Consider the following 14,900-nt stretch of genomic DNA (forward strand, 5'->3'; position numbering starts at 1 on the left):
GCAAAATTATACCTGCGCATTTTGTATAACACACACAGGCCTCTCAGACACAGCGCCATTCTCCGTTTGTCTTGGGGCTGTACTCAGCAATGCTCAAGGCCTGTCCTGGGTTCAGGGATCACTCCTGGTGGACCAGGCCCATGTGGGACGCCGGGTATAAAACCTGACAGTCACCATTTTCTAAGTGGGCTGTACATAAACATACACTAAATACGGAGATACACGCATGGGCTGGGGTTGGAGTCTGGAGACAAGCCAAGTGTGTGCAAGGTGCCTGGTTTGCTCCACCGCTGCATGGACTAAGGTACAGTTTATACTGAAACACATATACGGGGTGACAATACAGCAAGGAGCGTGTTTGCCCTTAATACCGCCAATCTGGATTTGATCCCCAGCACCCCATATGGTCCCTGAGCACTGGTCAAGAGTAATTTCTAAGTGTAAAGCCAGGAGGAACCCTTGAGCATCGCAAGGTAGCTGCAAAAACAAACACGCGCACATACACACACACACACACACACACACACACAAATGGTAAATAAACACAAACTGAAATAGTTGCTTCTGGAAGGAAGGAAGAAACAGAGAATCTGGACAGGGCCAGGAAAGAGGTCAGGTGTGCAGCTGACCCAGGTCCAACTCTTTTTTTTTTTTTTTTTTCTTTTTGGGTCACACCTGGCGATGCACAGGGGTTACTCCTGGCTCTGCACTCAGGAATTACCCCTGGCAGTGCTCAGGGGACCATATGGGATGCTGGGATTCGAACCCGGGTTGGCCGCGTGCAAGGCAAACGCCCTACCCGCTGTGCTATCACTCCAGCCCCCAGGTCCAACTCTTAGCACCGGTCCTCGGAGCATCTACAGGAAGAGTCCTGTTGTTCCGTGGACCTCCTGAGCACAGCCTGGGACCCCCGTAGCCAAAGGAGAAGAATCAGTAGGAGGAGGCAGAGTTTCGGAACGCTGGTTTCTGACCTGGAACCATGAATAAAAGCAGCTGCCCCATAAGACTGGAACAAGAATCCTATCAACCTGTGAAACGCGCTGATGGCAAACCTCAGTGCTGGTGCAGCCTGCTCCGAGCCCCTGCAGGGCAGGAGCAAGAAGTGTCTGTCCTGCTGGACGCCCCAGAGAGGGTAGCCACTGCCCTCAGGCTTGCCCGTGCCCTGCTGGACCAGGGCTCGAGGACAGTAAGTGCAGAAGCCCGGCTGCAGGGAGGGCGCGGAAGCCCCTTTAGAGGGGAACGGGCCGGCAGTCCTCAGCCAGAAGCCACAGCCTGGGGACAGATGCTTCCGCCTGTGGCCACAACCCTGAGAAGTCTTGGCTGTGCCCAGGGCGCTTCAGGAGTGGCCCGGGGGCTCCTGGTTCTGGGAACTGAGGGGGCAGACTAGCAAGCAGGGGGGCAGGGGGCTGTCTCGTCTCTCCACCACCGTGAGGATTAGGGGAGGTGTGTCACCCTCTGCCACTCAGAGGCCCCGAGTCCAGGAGAGAGCAGAGAGACCCACAGCCACCACGTCTCCAGAACCAGGGGGTCCTCCTGGCGCTGACACCCGGCCAGCAAAGGTGTGGGGGCGGCCCCGCAGCAAGAAAAAAGACAAGAGTAAGTCAAAACTGGGGCACGAGAGCCAGTCAGTGCCCACTTCCCAGGGCAGGAGCGCGTGTCGGGTCCATGCTCATCCCTGCTCCACAGAGCCCGAGAGCGAGGAGCACTGTGAGAATGCTGACAGCGTTTAGACGGCCGTTCTCCTGACACCAGAGGACACATCCCGAGTCGCTGTATGTTAAATTCACCTTTGATGCAAACACTTTAACTCCATTTTACATTCCTTTAGTAGCTATATGAAACTCATTGAAGAGCCCTTAATTTCAAGTTTGTAAAACGCCAATCAAGCACAAATCAGGAGTGAAAACACACGCAGTGTCGTTTCCTTCCTAGCCCCTCGAGAACACTGGCTCGGGGGCGCTCTCTGGGGGGCGCCCGTCTCCTGGTCTCATCGCAGTTCCCGCCAGGCCAGCAGCTCGGAGTGTGGGTCACTCTCTCAGTTTAACTGAGAACTGGGCCAGAGATGGTTCAACAGGACGAAATACACAACTTGCAAGCAGGAGACCCAGGTTCAGTCCTGGCACTGCTCGGACCCCAGAAATCCTGAGCACAGAGCTGGGAACAGCCCCTCAGCACTGTCAGGTACGGGCCCAAACCAAGCGAAAAAAATCTTTTCAGTAAAAAAGCGAAGATAGGGCTGGAACAATAGTATAGTGCGTAGAACATTTGAAGCATCGCCAGAGTGACTCAAGGAATAAAAAAGTAATAATAATAAAGTAAAGACTAAGGGCGGAGAGATGGTCCAGAGGGTAAGGGGCTTGCCTTGCATGCTACCAAGCTGGCTTTTATCCCCAGGTCCCTATACAATCCCCCAACTGCCACCAAGAGTGATGGCACAGCCAGGAGTAAGCCCAGAGCATCACAGCCCAGAGCCCTAAAACAGAAACAAAATCTCAGGGCTAGAGAGAGTAAGACTGCACAGCAGGCAGCAGGAAGAGGGGTTGTCTTTCACACACAGCCGTCTCTGGCTTGATCCCCAGAAGTACAGACGCCACCCCAAGTTTCACCAGGATTGAGCCCTGAGAACTCCTGGCTGTGACCCCCAAATGGAGAGAAGGAAAGAAGGAAGGAAGAAAGGGAGGAAGAGAGGTGGGAAGGGAGGGAGGGAGGGAGGGAAAGAAAGAGGGAAGGAAGGAGAGAAGGAAGGAGGGAAGGAAGAGGAGAGGAAAGAAAGGACGGAGGAAAGGAAGGAGGGAAAGAGGGAAGGAAGAGAGGAAAGAAAGGAAGGAAGGAGGAAGGAGGGAAGGAAGTAGGGAAGAAGGAAAGAGGGAAGGAGGGAAGAAGAAAGGAAGGAAGGAAAAAGGGAAGGAGGGAAAGAAGGAGGGAAGGAAGGAGGAAAGAGGAAAGGAAAGAGGGAAGAGGGAAGGAAGAAGGGAGGGAAGGAGGGAGGGAGGAAGGAAAGGAAGGAGGGAGGAGGCGGGGAGGGAAAGATCCGACCCAAGAACAAAGCACAGGGAAGACACTCAGTACTATCCTACACACGCAGAACTACAAACACCCCAAACACGCACAGCCTGGACACCCACGAACTGGACGCATTTCTACAGTAAGAGAAAACGGAAAGATGGAGGAAGCACGTTTGCAGAGACATACCTGTGTGCGGCACTGTCAGAGGGCCTGTCCGAGCCTGCCAGGGAGCACGGGGCGGCAGTAAAGGAAGAGGCCACGCGGGACTGCCCTTCTGCTTCCGCCAACGGGCTGCGGCTCCTTCCCTAGAACGCAGAACAAGAGCACTTAGCGCTCACCACGGGGCCCTCCTGCACGCTTCAGTCAGACCAAACATCCAGCCACCCTATCCACGGCCGTCTGGGCTTCAGATTTCCCGTTTGTACTGAGCTGGACAGGTTGTATATTTTGCATATTTGAGAGTTTGCATATTTTCAGATTATTTTTATTTATCATCTTTCAAACCACTTTTAGGTATCAGGCTTTCAATACTGCTAATCAAATTTCTCATGCGTGTGTCGTTCCCAAGCCACAGCCTGCCCAGGAAGCCTGAGCCTGCCTCCCCCCGCCAAGGCCCTTCTCCCCTGCCCCCTCCATAAAGGTCAGTCTGATGGAGGAAGGCTCCAGTTCCAATGACTTTCATCATTTGTCGTTCTCTTACTACGTTTCTTTTCTTTTCTATCCCACATACGGGAGAGGTATATCTATTTTCAAACCACTTTATCACCAATTATTATATGCACTGTGAATCACAGGAAATATGTGTATCATTTTCATAAGACTATTAGATGGGAGTCCAGGTGACCAAGCAGTGGTCATCTCAGCCAGACGGTCACCAAACCCCCTTCTACTGGGACAGCCAACACTGCAGAAACTAAAGGTCCAAATGCTCTATACTGAAACTGTATAGGTCACTTAAGCGCTTTCCTCCCTCTCTCTCTCTCACGCATGCGTGCATTCCTTTTTCATCACATTTTTGTGATGAAAAATCAAAACTGTTTATGACCAAACTTGGACAACAGTTCTGGCTGAACAGCAAGTTAACTTTGAATGTTTCTTTGGCAAGACAACTAAAAATCAATAACTGTAATTTACTTGCCTTTCTCTACTATAAACACCTCATTGATTCTACTATTTCCATTGGATTTTAGCTACAAAATCATGATGTCTCAAAAAAGAACTATAAATTATTCCATTTTATCCTATTTACTTTTTCGTTTTTTTGGGTCACACCTACTGGTGCTCAAGGGGTCACGGCTGGCAGTGCTTGGGGGGACCACACAGTTAAGGCCCATCAATTAACCCGGGGCTACAGCATGCACGGCACGTGCTATGCCACTGAGCCCCCTGAACGGAACTATTCAATTTGTGAGGACATACTCGGACAAGGCTGGAACTACTTTCTCATTATACACAACGGTATTCAATTACACCATTTATGCCTAAAATTTCTAATTACTGATTATATATGCGACACATGTATATGTTAGTGGTCATAAGACTAATTAAGTTTTCCTATTTTTTTTCTACAGTAAGTTACATTTTTTCAAGAAACTGGTGTATTTCAGACCGGAACAATAGTATAGCAGGTAGAGCATTTGCCATGCACACAGCTGACCTGGGTTTGAACCCCAGCATCCGATTTGGTTCCTGAGCACTGCCAGGAGTAATTCCTGAGCACAGAGCTAGGAGTAACCTTAAGCACAGCTCGATGTTGCCCCCAAACCAAAGACAAAAAGGAAAGGGGAGGAAGGGGAGGGAGAGGGAGGAAGGGGAAGGAAAGAATGGGGGAGGGGAGGGAAGAAAGACAGGAGAGGGGTTACAAACAGCACCTGCACTGCAGCTGACCCAGGTCCAACTCCTTAGCACTCTAACGGGCCCCTAAGGAATGCCAGGGGTGAGCAGAGCTGGGAGTAAGCCCTTAGCACCAGGTGTAGCCCAATCCCGTCCCCAGACTCCAAAAAAGATAAAAAGCATTGACAGGTGTGTAGATCATAACAACAAAACAGAGAACTTGGGGCTGGAGTGATAGCACAACGGGTAGGGCGTTTGCCTTGCACGCGGCCAACCCGGGTTCGATTCCCAGCATCCCATAGGGTCCCCTGAGCATCGGCAAGAGTAATTCCTGAGTGCAGAGCCAGGAGTAACCCCTGAGCATCGCTGGGTGTGACCCAAAAAGCAAACAAACAAACAAAGCAGAGAACTTGTATTTTCCTCCTGGAAATCTTAGTGAATCCGCACCAAAACCTGGATCTAGACAGAAGCTGACCTGAACCAAAGCGTTCACCGCACGGGAGAAAGGGACCACCTGATGGGTGGGAGACAGGGAGCCTTGCAAGGATGGGTCAGCGGGGCTCATGCTGGAGTTGGGAAGAGATGAGATCCCCAACACTTGGAGCTCTGCCCTGGGAAGCTCAGGCACAACATGGTAGAAATCTGGGGCTGGAACAATAGTACAGCGGGGAGGGCGCTTGCCTTGCACACGGCTGACCTGGGTTCGATCCCCAGCACCCCATTTGGTCCCCCAAATACCACCAGGAGTGATTCCTTCGAGAAGAGCCAGGAGAAAATCCTGAGCACAACCAGGTATGGTCAAAAAAACAATTACTAACAAACAGGAAAAATGGCAAAGATGAAAGGTAAAGAAAAGTCTAAAAGTAGCAAAGGAAAGCCAGGGGTCACATGGACGGTCACCTCCCCCGTAGAACGGCAGAGGACTCCTGCCAGGAGATCTGCAGGGAGCAGAGTGCCTGGTGTGTCCTAGCACTGGCGGGAAGAAGCAGCCGGGAGCGCTGTGCCCAGCGGGCCTGCCACTCACACTCGGAGGAGTGAAGGCTTCAGACAAACGGGAGTCACAGGGCTTCCCTGCCACTGAGACAGCGTCCAAGAAATAGGAGACTTCTATTACGGGAAATAAACCCGCTAAGAGGTAGTAAGATACCCCAAAACAGAAAATATGGAAGAAAAGAATAACTGAATGCTATGCACTTTCAAGCGTACCGATTTTTTTCCCTTATTTTTACCATTATGTTAAATTTAGAGAATTTTATATTTCAGATACTGTATTTTTCAGATCTTCTACACTTTTTTTTTTTTTGCTTTTTGGGTCACACCCGGCAATGCACAGGGGTTACTCCTGTCTCATGCACTCAGGAATTACTCCTGGCAGTGCTCGGGGGACCATATGGGATGCTGGGATTCGAACCCGGGTCGGCCACGTGCAAGGCAAACGCCCTACCCGCTATGCTATCACTACAGCCCCAGATCTTCTACAATTTATATTTGGTTATTTAAAAGCAGAGCCTGTGGTGGTAGGAAATGTACATTGGTGAAGGGACAGGTTTTGGAACATTATATGACTGAAACCCAATAATGAACAACTTGGTGACTGTGTATCTCACTGTGATTCAACTTAAAATTAAATAAATTTTAATTTTAAAAAGCAGATCTTATTTCTTTGTTCAGGAAATAACAATTTCAGGGGTCCTGGGGATAGCTTGGTGGCAGAAGTACAATGCCCAGGGCACTCTGAAGCACTAACGTGGTGTTGGCAGCTGTGCCCTCCAGGACCCCAGCTGCAGGTGGGAGTGTGTGATCCCTGAGATGACACATGGGGGAGCGCCACAGACAGACAACGACCCTAGCCAGCACCATTGCCAATTCTGGGCACCCCATAACCATGCATGTGATGACCCCTTGGACAAACGGACAGCAGCCACCAAAAAAAAAAAAAAGGAGAAAAAGAAAGAATTAAGAAGCACACGTACACTTTCTCCAGATGGAGTCCCGGTGACACTGAGCTTCTACTAACATGGCTCCGGTATGTGGGACTGGGACAATTTCTCCCAAATGTGTGGGAGCACTGGAACAGGGCGGCGCCAGCCCAGCTTCGAGCCTGCCCCTGCCGCCGGAAGTCACGCCCTCAACCCGCCCTCGGCGCCATCTGCCACAGCAGCCAGCAGTGAAGAATCTGGGCAGGCGGGCACCGCAAGCCGGAGAATGCTCGGACCCCAGACTGGGCCAACAACACCAGGGTGCCAGATGGAGAAGGTGCGGTCAGCCCGCCTTCTCCAGATGGGGTCCCGGCGACACTGAGCTTCAACTAACATGGCTCTGGTATGTGGGACTGGGACATCTCCAAACCGCGTGGCCGCTTACGTGCTGTGCGACCTTTCCTGATGTACAAAAAAAGGCTCAGGAACGCCTCCTCCACCCCTGAGCGGCCATTATCCCAGAGGCACAGAAGCCAATCTCAGAACGCAGCGGCTGCTGGCAGCCACACTCTTGGACTTGAACTAAGCTACGGCCCCGTGCAGCCCCGGGGGGGCGGGGGGGAAGGGTTTTGTCCCTCAGCCTTTTCCCCTTTGCGGCAGCATGGCGACCACAACCGTTCAGAGCCATTGGACAGAGAGGTAGGAGCTTGCAGTGATGGGACGCGGGGAATCTTGCGATGGGGGGGGGGGGCAGAACCAGCCCTGCTTCCTGCCCAGATGAGACCCCGAGCAGCCGCCCACGAACAGCATCTCCGCTCCTGAACAGCCATGATCCAGAGGCACACAAACCAATCTCGGAATGCAGCAGCTGCTGGCAGAAATACTCTGGACTTCATACCAGAATCCCAGAACTGGGCGGCTGCTTTCGAGACCGTGCACCATCACATGCTCTTTATTACCAACAATAGAAAACATACAATCTAATGGTGCCATTCCGACAGGTCTGACTGTTGGGGGGGAAACTCCAAATAATGATAGTGAGTTTTCTGTTGAAAACTGAATGTAATCAAAGTAAGGAGAGAGTAAAGTGAAAATCATCTGCCACACAGGCAGAGGGGGAGTGGGAAGGGGGTTATGCTGGGGTTCTTGGTGGTGGAACATGTGCACTGGTGAAGGGATGGGTGTCTGATCATTGTATGACTGAAACTTGATCCTGAAAGCCCTGTAACTGTTCTCACGGTGACTCAATTAAAAAGAATAAATTTAAAAAAAAAAAGGAATACTACATATTAAAAAAAAAAAGAAACACACGTAGGGCTTTTCCAGTCATTCTCTGATCTGTGCGTGCTGGCACGTAGTTCTCAGGGAATCGCTTCCTCCTTCCAATCTAGGACGGATATTCATTATGGAGCCGGGTTGTGTCCAGAGGGGCCTAGAGTGGGAACACACGTCACTGCTCAGACTGAGCCACTCTCCGTGGAAATTCCTCCATTGTAGGCACTTGCTTTGCACACAGCCATCCTTGGTTCCATACCCGGCAATGCGTTTGGTCCCCCAGCCCTGCCAGGAGTGATCCCTAGGAAGAGCCGAAAGCACCAGGAGTTGCCCCGCATGCCCAAAAAAATACAAAAAAAAGTCTGTCAGTTTTTTGTTTTTTGTTTTTTTTTTTGCTTTTTGGGTCACACCCAGCGATGCTCAGGGGTTACTCCTGGCTTTGCACTCAGGAATTGCTCCTGGCAGTGCTTGGGGGACCATATGGGATGCCGGGGATCGAACCCAGGTCGGCCAGTGCAAGGCAAACGCCCTACCCGCTGTGCTATCGCTCCGGCCCCAAAAAGTCTGTCAGTTTTACTGATCTTTTAAAGCATGAGAGCAGAAACAAGAAACTGAACCACAAGTGACAGACTAGGAGCGTATGGTTGGTAAAATAAAGATGGGACAGCGGGGAGACCACTTGCCTTGCACATATGACCCCCAAGTATCACTGGGTGTGACCCCAAAACAAAACCAAATTGAGAAGACCTCAGATCCAGAGCAATGGCAGCTGAGGGGAAAATGCGTATTTCCAAGCTGAGCTGTACTACTGCCCATCCCCCCACACATCCACACACACTAGATAAACCTTCCGTAAACAGTATGTAACCGGATCTCGTGTTTTTTGTTTTTGTTTTTTTTGCTTTTTGGGTCTCTAGCAATGCACGGGGGTTACTCCGGGCTCTGCACTCAGGAATTACTCCTGGTGATGCTCAGGGGACCACGTGCAATGCTGGGAATCAAACCCGGGTCGGCCATGTGCAAGGCAAACACCCTACCCGCTGTGCTATTGATCCAGCCCCGCATGTGTTATGGTTTGAGGCCACACCCAGCAATGCTCAGTAGTCAGATGGGGCAGGAATCAAATCTGAGCCGCGACAGGCAAAGTATGTGCTCAGCGACTTGAGCTCTTTGGTCCTGTAGTTGGACTTTTTTGGTTTTTGGACCACACTCAGAGGTGCTCACGGTTTACGCCTGATCTGGGGTTCCAGGGACCATATGTGGTAGTGGGGAGCGAACCTGAGTCAGCAAGGGGCATGCAAGGTAAGAGCCTTACCACTGTACAATCTCTCTGGCTCTTGCAGTTGGATTTTTCTAAAAAAAAAAAAATCTTACCACAAGCAGTGGTGGCCTGCTGCCATCTGACCCGCTGTACTACTTCTCGGGCCCTAAAAATATTATTCCTTATACCTAAGTCCGAACTCGTGAGACGGGACTGTTCAGTCAGACACACTGCTGCCTTCCCCGCTGTGGGCCTGGCCGTCCTCACCCGCCAGGTATGCGCCTTTCCTCTGCTCCCCTCGGGGGCACAGTCAAGCGTCCTGGGCAGTTTGCGCCAAGCCCGATTTCCCGTGAGCCCCGGGTCACTATCACTCCATCGAGGGCTATGCCCCCAAGCCTGAGTGGGAGCCCCCAACACACCCCTGCCTTGCCGGGAATGGGCAGCAGCACCTGGACACACGGCCTGGCCTGCCCATGCCTCTCCCTCCTGGTCTCGTAATGTGCGGACCACCGGCACAGTGACCAGCCAGGAGGACGCAGCACGGGGGGCTGCTGGGGCCCTGGGTTCACTCCCCATCATCAAGGGCTCCCCAGAGACCAAGTGGCCCTGAGCACCGTCAGTGTGGCCCAAACCCACAGCAGAACACAGAAAGGAGTACAAGGGGCTGGTGTGGGTTACGGCCCCTCCTGCAGCGGCTCTGCCAACCCTCTCCCCCACCCTGCGGATGAGGAGCGAACACTGCCCTGTCCTCGCCGCAGGAGGCTGTGCCAGTGAGGCACCCTGGTCCATGCTCACAGCGTGGCAGTCTCTCTTGGTCCCCAGGGCCTGCCTCGCTCCCAGGGCCGTGCAGGAACCAAGATGATGGCCGTCAGCCACCGTCCACAGCTCCAGACCCCACGACACAGCTCCCTACGTGGAGACCTGGCCACAGAGCCACCCACGGAAGACCTCTGCCAACCCACCCTGCCAACCCACCCCGGGCCATGCTTAGCAAGAAGGGACCCACCTGAGATGGCGGCCACCCGCCAAGTCACCCAAATGACAGCCCCAGTTCCCAGCAAGCGCCACTTCTCGCTCTGGACCCCTGACCTGTCCCCAGCAGACACCCCGCCCTAACTTTCGCCCGAGCCAGGCAAGGCCGCTTCTGACTCTGGGATGCCAGCAAGCTGCAAACAGAGCTGCTCGCGTCAGTGACAGTTAGGAGGAAAGGGGTGTGGCCCACCCGGCCCGTGCGCAGCCCCGGTTCCGGCCCAGCTCCTCACAGATCCTCACCTGACCTCCCAGCGTCGCCGAGTATCACGTCCAAGGCTAGAGCCAAATTACTGAAATGTTTCTAGCTACTGTAGTGAGAATTAACTACAGCTCATTTTTGACAAACACCATCTGAGCGGATGGAGTGGGAGAAAGGCTGGCAGTAAAGTGTCGGCTCGGATGCAGAGAAGCTGCCCTGCAGCCTGCGGCCACAAATTTGACCCTCCCGCCCCACCCATGCGCCCAAAGTGACGGGTCAGCATTTGCCTTCTGGGATCCCAGGAGCACCAGAGAGCAAGACCTCAGTGTCCCAGACCCTCCCGGGCATTGCAGAATCGGCAACCACCACAAAAGGGAAGGGGGAGAGAGCCACGCCAGAGAGAAACGGCTGTTCCTTGTGCTGAGAACAGTCCAAGCTGTCGGGGGGAGAGGGCCTTTGTGTGGCTTGTTTCCGGGCCTGACCCGGCAGTGCTCGGCTACTTCTCCTACCTGTGTGGCCTATGCCCCGGCCCCCTGCGCCTTAGCAGTGCCACTGCTCGCGGCCCCTGGCCCCACCAGGACCTCAGCCAGAAACGTGTGCCTCTTCACTGATCCCAACACATCAACAGCAGCAAAGAAAGGCAGAGGGAGAGGGGCGGGAGTAAAACAACGGTTCCAGTCAGAAGGGAAGTGGGGCCACGCACCACCGCCGCAGCCATGTAAGCTCACCTATCGTCCTTGCTCCAGGGACTCATAAATAAATCTCAAAAGGAATCAACTAGGTGCAAAAATAGACCCCCATTCTTGGCTCAGGCATGTGGCACTCTGGAGCGGGTGGCCAGTGCCCACCCAAACAGCCCCCGCAGCTGCTCACTCCCCCTCCCAAAGTCTCCAGCCTGACTCCATGGTCTCGGGACTGCGCCCCACAGTGAAATCCACCTGCCGAAAACTCAGGCACATCTCCAGGCCTTCTCAGGGCCAGGATGGGCTAACTTCCCCCACCTCCCTGTACTTCCAGGAAGCCTGGCAGTCACGTGCATACCCCAAGCCACTGCCCAGTTAAAAATTTAACTCCAACTGTACTGCTGAGTTAAAAATTCTGGATTTTCTGGAGATCACAGATGCAACATCTCCAAACTCCACAACACTGCTAATCCAGCAGCAGCACACCAGGTTGGATGGAATGTAACATAGAGGCCAAACCAATCTCCAACCAATCTTCACTAACAAAAATATCAAAACAGAAGGTTTAACTTGCAATGAATCTTAGTAACCCCTCATACAAGGATTTAATGTCCATGGCAATACAACAATTTACACTAATTTTCTTCTAAGGAAATATTTTTTGATCATTCTGTTAGCAATTCATTGGTTAAAAAGCAATATAAAATAAATTATTAAGGACCTGCTACGGGGACTTGAGGGGTGGCTGGGAAAACTGGAGACAATGGTGGAGGGAAAGTGGTGGTGGTAGGATTGGTGCCGAAATACTGAATACCTGTAGCAAATCATCAACAACCTTGTAAACCACAGTGTTAAAGTGTAGGGGGCAAAAAATTTTTACATATGTAGGCCTTACCTATTTTATGTAAACTCCAAAATATATTGGCACAGAATTTTTAAAGTTTTATTAATGACAGGTAAGACATGATTATTACCATAATGAGATCCAAGTACAAAATAAAATTTAATGTAAAATATTTTAGATTCCAGAGTTAAAAACTTACTTATGTAACTAAGAATAGGTATTCTATCATATCACATTAAATGGTATTTTCTTATTTATATAAATTAAAATCATACAGTAATCACAAATTGGTTCTTACTAATTTAATTTTTTGATCAATCAGTCTGCCATTTCTTTCAGTTTTTTTAGATCAATTTGTTATGTGCCTAAGGGGACTGGCTGAGGGTGGGAAGGAAGCTGGGGACACTGGTGGAGGGAGGATCACATGGTGCTGTTGGAACACTGAATGCTGAAACAACTGGATTATGAACAATTTGTAAATCATGATGTTTTAATAAATTTTTTTTTTTAAATAAGGGAAAGCGGAAATCTTTCAAACAAAGGCAGATGGAGGGGCTGGCCCTGTCTCTGACGCTGGCCCGCCAAGGCGGTCACGCCAACCCCACACCACGGACTGTCAAATGTCCTTCACAGGCAAAAAGGCTGGAAACATAAGATGCCTGATGCAGTACTTGTATAAGCTCTTGGAATTTAATATTCTACAAGCTACATAAACCCTCCAGAATAAATCTACTTCCCAGTCAAATGTAATCCTCCATTTCAGCTGCAGAAAATTCTAGGCTCATCTACCAACTTTCCTACACCGCACATCTAATTCTGATATCATTACTTTGCCTTAGAGTTTTTACTAAATACGAACCTCTTCCAAGTTATCCTGAAATTGGTCTTTCAGATATGCTCCATTCAGCAATGCTGGCTTTGAAAAATATAGTTATGATTCGCTGCAACTTACTCAGTGAATTTAGAGATTTTCTATGCAGCATCAAATCTCTGTTTTCCTCACGTGAATCAATATTTTGAACATGAAATACTCTACTGTCAAGAAAAAGGAGCTCTCACCCACTGCTGGCGGAAGTACTGTCTGATTCAAGCCCTGTGGGAAACGCTATGGGGAGTTCTCAGTAAGCTGAGAAAACTCCACTGCCACATGACCCAGCAGTTCCTCTCCTGGGTATCTACCCACAGTACACAACAACACAAATTCAAAAGGACACACGCACACCATTATTCATCAGAGTGCTTAGTACAAAGTTAAAATATGGAACCAACCAGCAGATGAATGGATTATGAAATATTATATATAGACAGTGGAATACTACATGGCTGTAAGGAACAATGAAACCATGCAATTCACTACAACCTGATGGAAATGGAAGACACCCTGTTGAATGAAGTCAGAAGAAAGCAAAACACAGGATGATGTCACTTTTATGAGGTATATAGAATAACTAGATGAGGAAATATAATGCAGTAAAAGGGGGATGCCGAGATATGTGGAGAAGGACGTATATGAGAGTATATAAAGAAGCACAGAAAAAAATTACGGCAGGGTGATAGTACAGCACACAGGACATTTGCCTTGCATGCGGCCAACCTGGCCTTGATCCCAGCATCCCATACAGAATTACCCCCGAGCACTGCCAGGAGTAATTCCGAAGTGCAGAGCCAGGAGTAAGCCCTGAGCATCACCAGGTGTGGCCGAAAAACAAACAAACAAACAAACAGAAATGAAGTGGGGAAATAAGAAAAGGCAGCCAGCAAGTAATGAGGGGGCAGGAACCCGGAGGAGTGATATAGCTCTATGCCCAAACCACAGAGTCAACAGGAGAGCCAAACCCCAACGGCCAAACCTAAAAATCTCTCTTCAAGGTGGTGGGTGGGGCCTGGGTATGGTGGGGACCTGGGGACACTGGTGGAGGGAATCTGACACTAGTGGTGGGAATGTGCCAGAACACCATTAAGTCAGGGGTGCAGTGCCACCAGCAGGCCAACCTGTACCTACAGGTCAACCTGCGGGGCGAGGGCATCAGCAGCCTGATAGTGCTCTCAGGGTTCCTGATATCCCAAAACTGCCTCTGTGCCTCTGGTCCCAACAACCAGGGACAAAATTCCCGGAGAAATTAAATGGCTAAAAGTCAGGTATGTGGTGGTCAAGGCCGCAAACCACATCTGGCTCAGCTATACAAGCTCATTTATCAGCCTTGCTCCAGAGACCCATAAATAAATCTCGAAACAGATCAAAAGCCACAGTTAATCTTGGGCATGTGCAAGGCTGAACAGACCAGGGTAAATTGGGATGGGGGGGTGTCAGCCTGGTGACCACCCAAGCAGAATCCCTGGCAATCGCTTGCTCCCACAATCCAAAATTGCCACCATGTCCCCAGCAAGACTCCACCGTGTAGGTCAGACCTCACGAAGATATTAACCTGTTGAAAATTTGGGTATGCAGGTTTTGTGACTGAAATCTCCAGGCTTTCCCAGGATCAAGATGGGCTACCTCCCCCACTTCCCTATACTCCTGGAAGCACTGGCAGTCACCCCCCGAACCATCTCCAGTGCTACCATGTAAGCTCTACTGGTCTTGCTTCAGAGACTCATAAATTAATCTCAAAATAGATCAAAAGCCGCAGCTAATCTCAGATTCTTACAAGGCTACACAGACCAGAGTAACTCGAGTAAATCAGAGGGGCAGATCAGCCTGGTGCCCGCATAAGCAGAGCCCCCACAGCCACTTGCTCCCTCAATCCAAAATTGCCATATGCCCCCAGCCAAACTCCACCCTCTGAGGACGGACATCACTGAAATGTAATCTGCTGAAAATTTGGATGCACGGGTTTTGTGGCTGAAA

At 50.8% G+C, this 14,900-nt stretch overlaps 1 protein-coding gene across 5 annotated transcripts in view; it reads right to left on the reverse strand.

The window, feature by feature from the left end:
- Positions 1–14,900, reverse strand: part of TRAF3 (TNF receptor associated factor 3) — a 91,739-nt gene that overhangs the window by 31,575 nt on the left and 45,264 nt on the right. For all 5 annotated transcript variants that reach the window (XM_055130576.1, XM_055130572.1, XM_055130575.1 and 2 more), the window contains exon 2: positions 3,193–3,311. The gene's annotated coding sequence lies outside the window, so the exon portion shown is untranslated. The remainder of the gene's footprint in view (positions 1–3,192; positions 3,312–14,900) is intronic.

Source organism: Sorex araneus, chromosome 3 (genome assembly GCF_027595985.1).
Source record: "Sorex araneus isolate mSorAra2 chromosome 3, mSorAra2.pri, whole genome shotgun sequence".
NCBI lineage: Eukaryota > Metazoa > Chordata > Mammalia > Eulipotyphla > Soricidae > Sorex > Sorex araneus.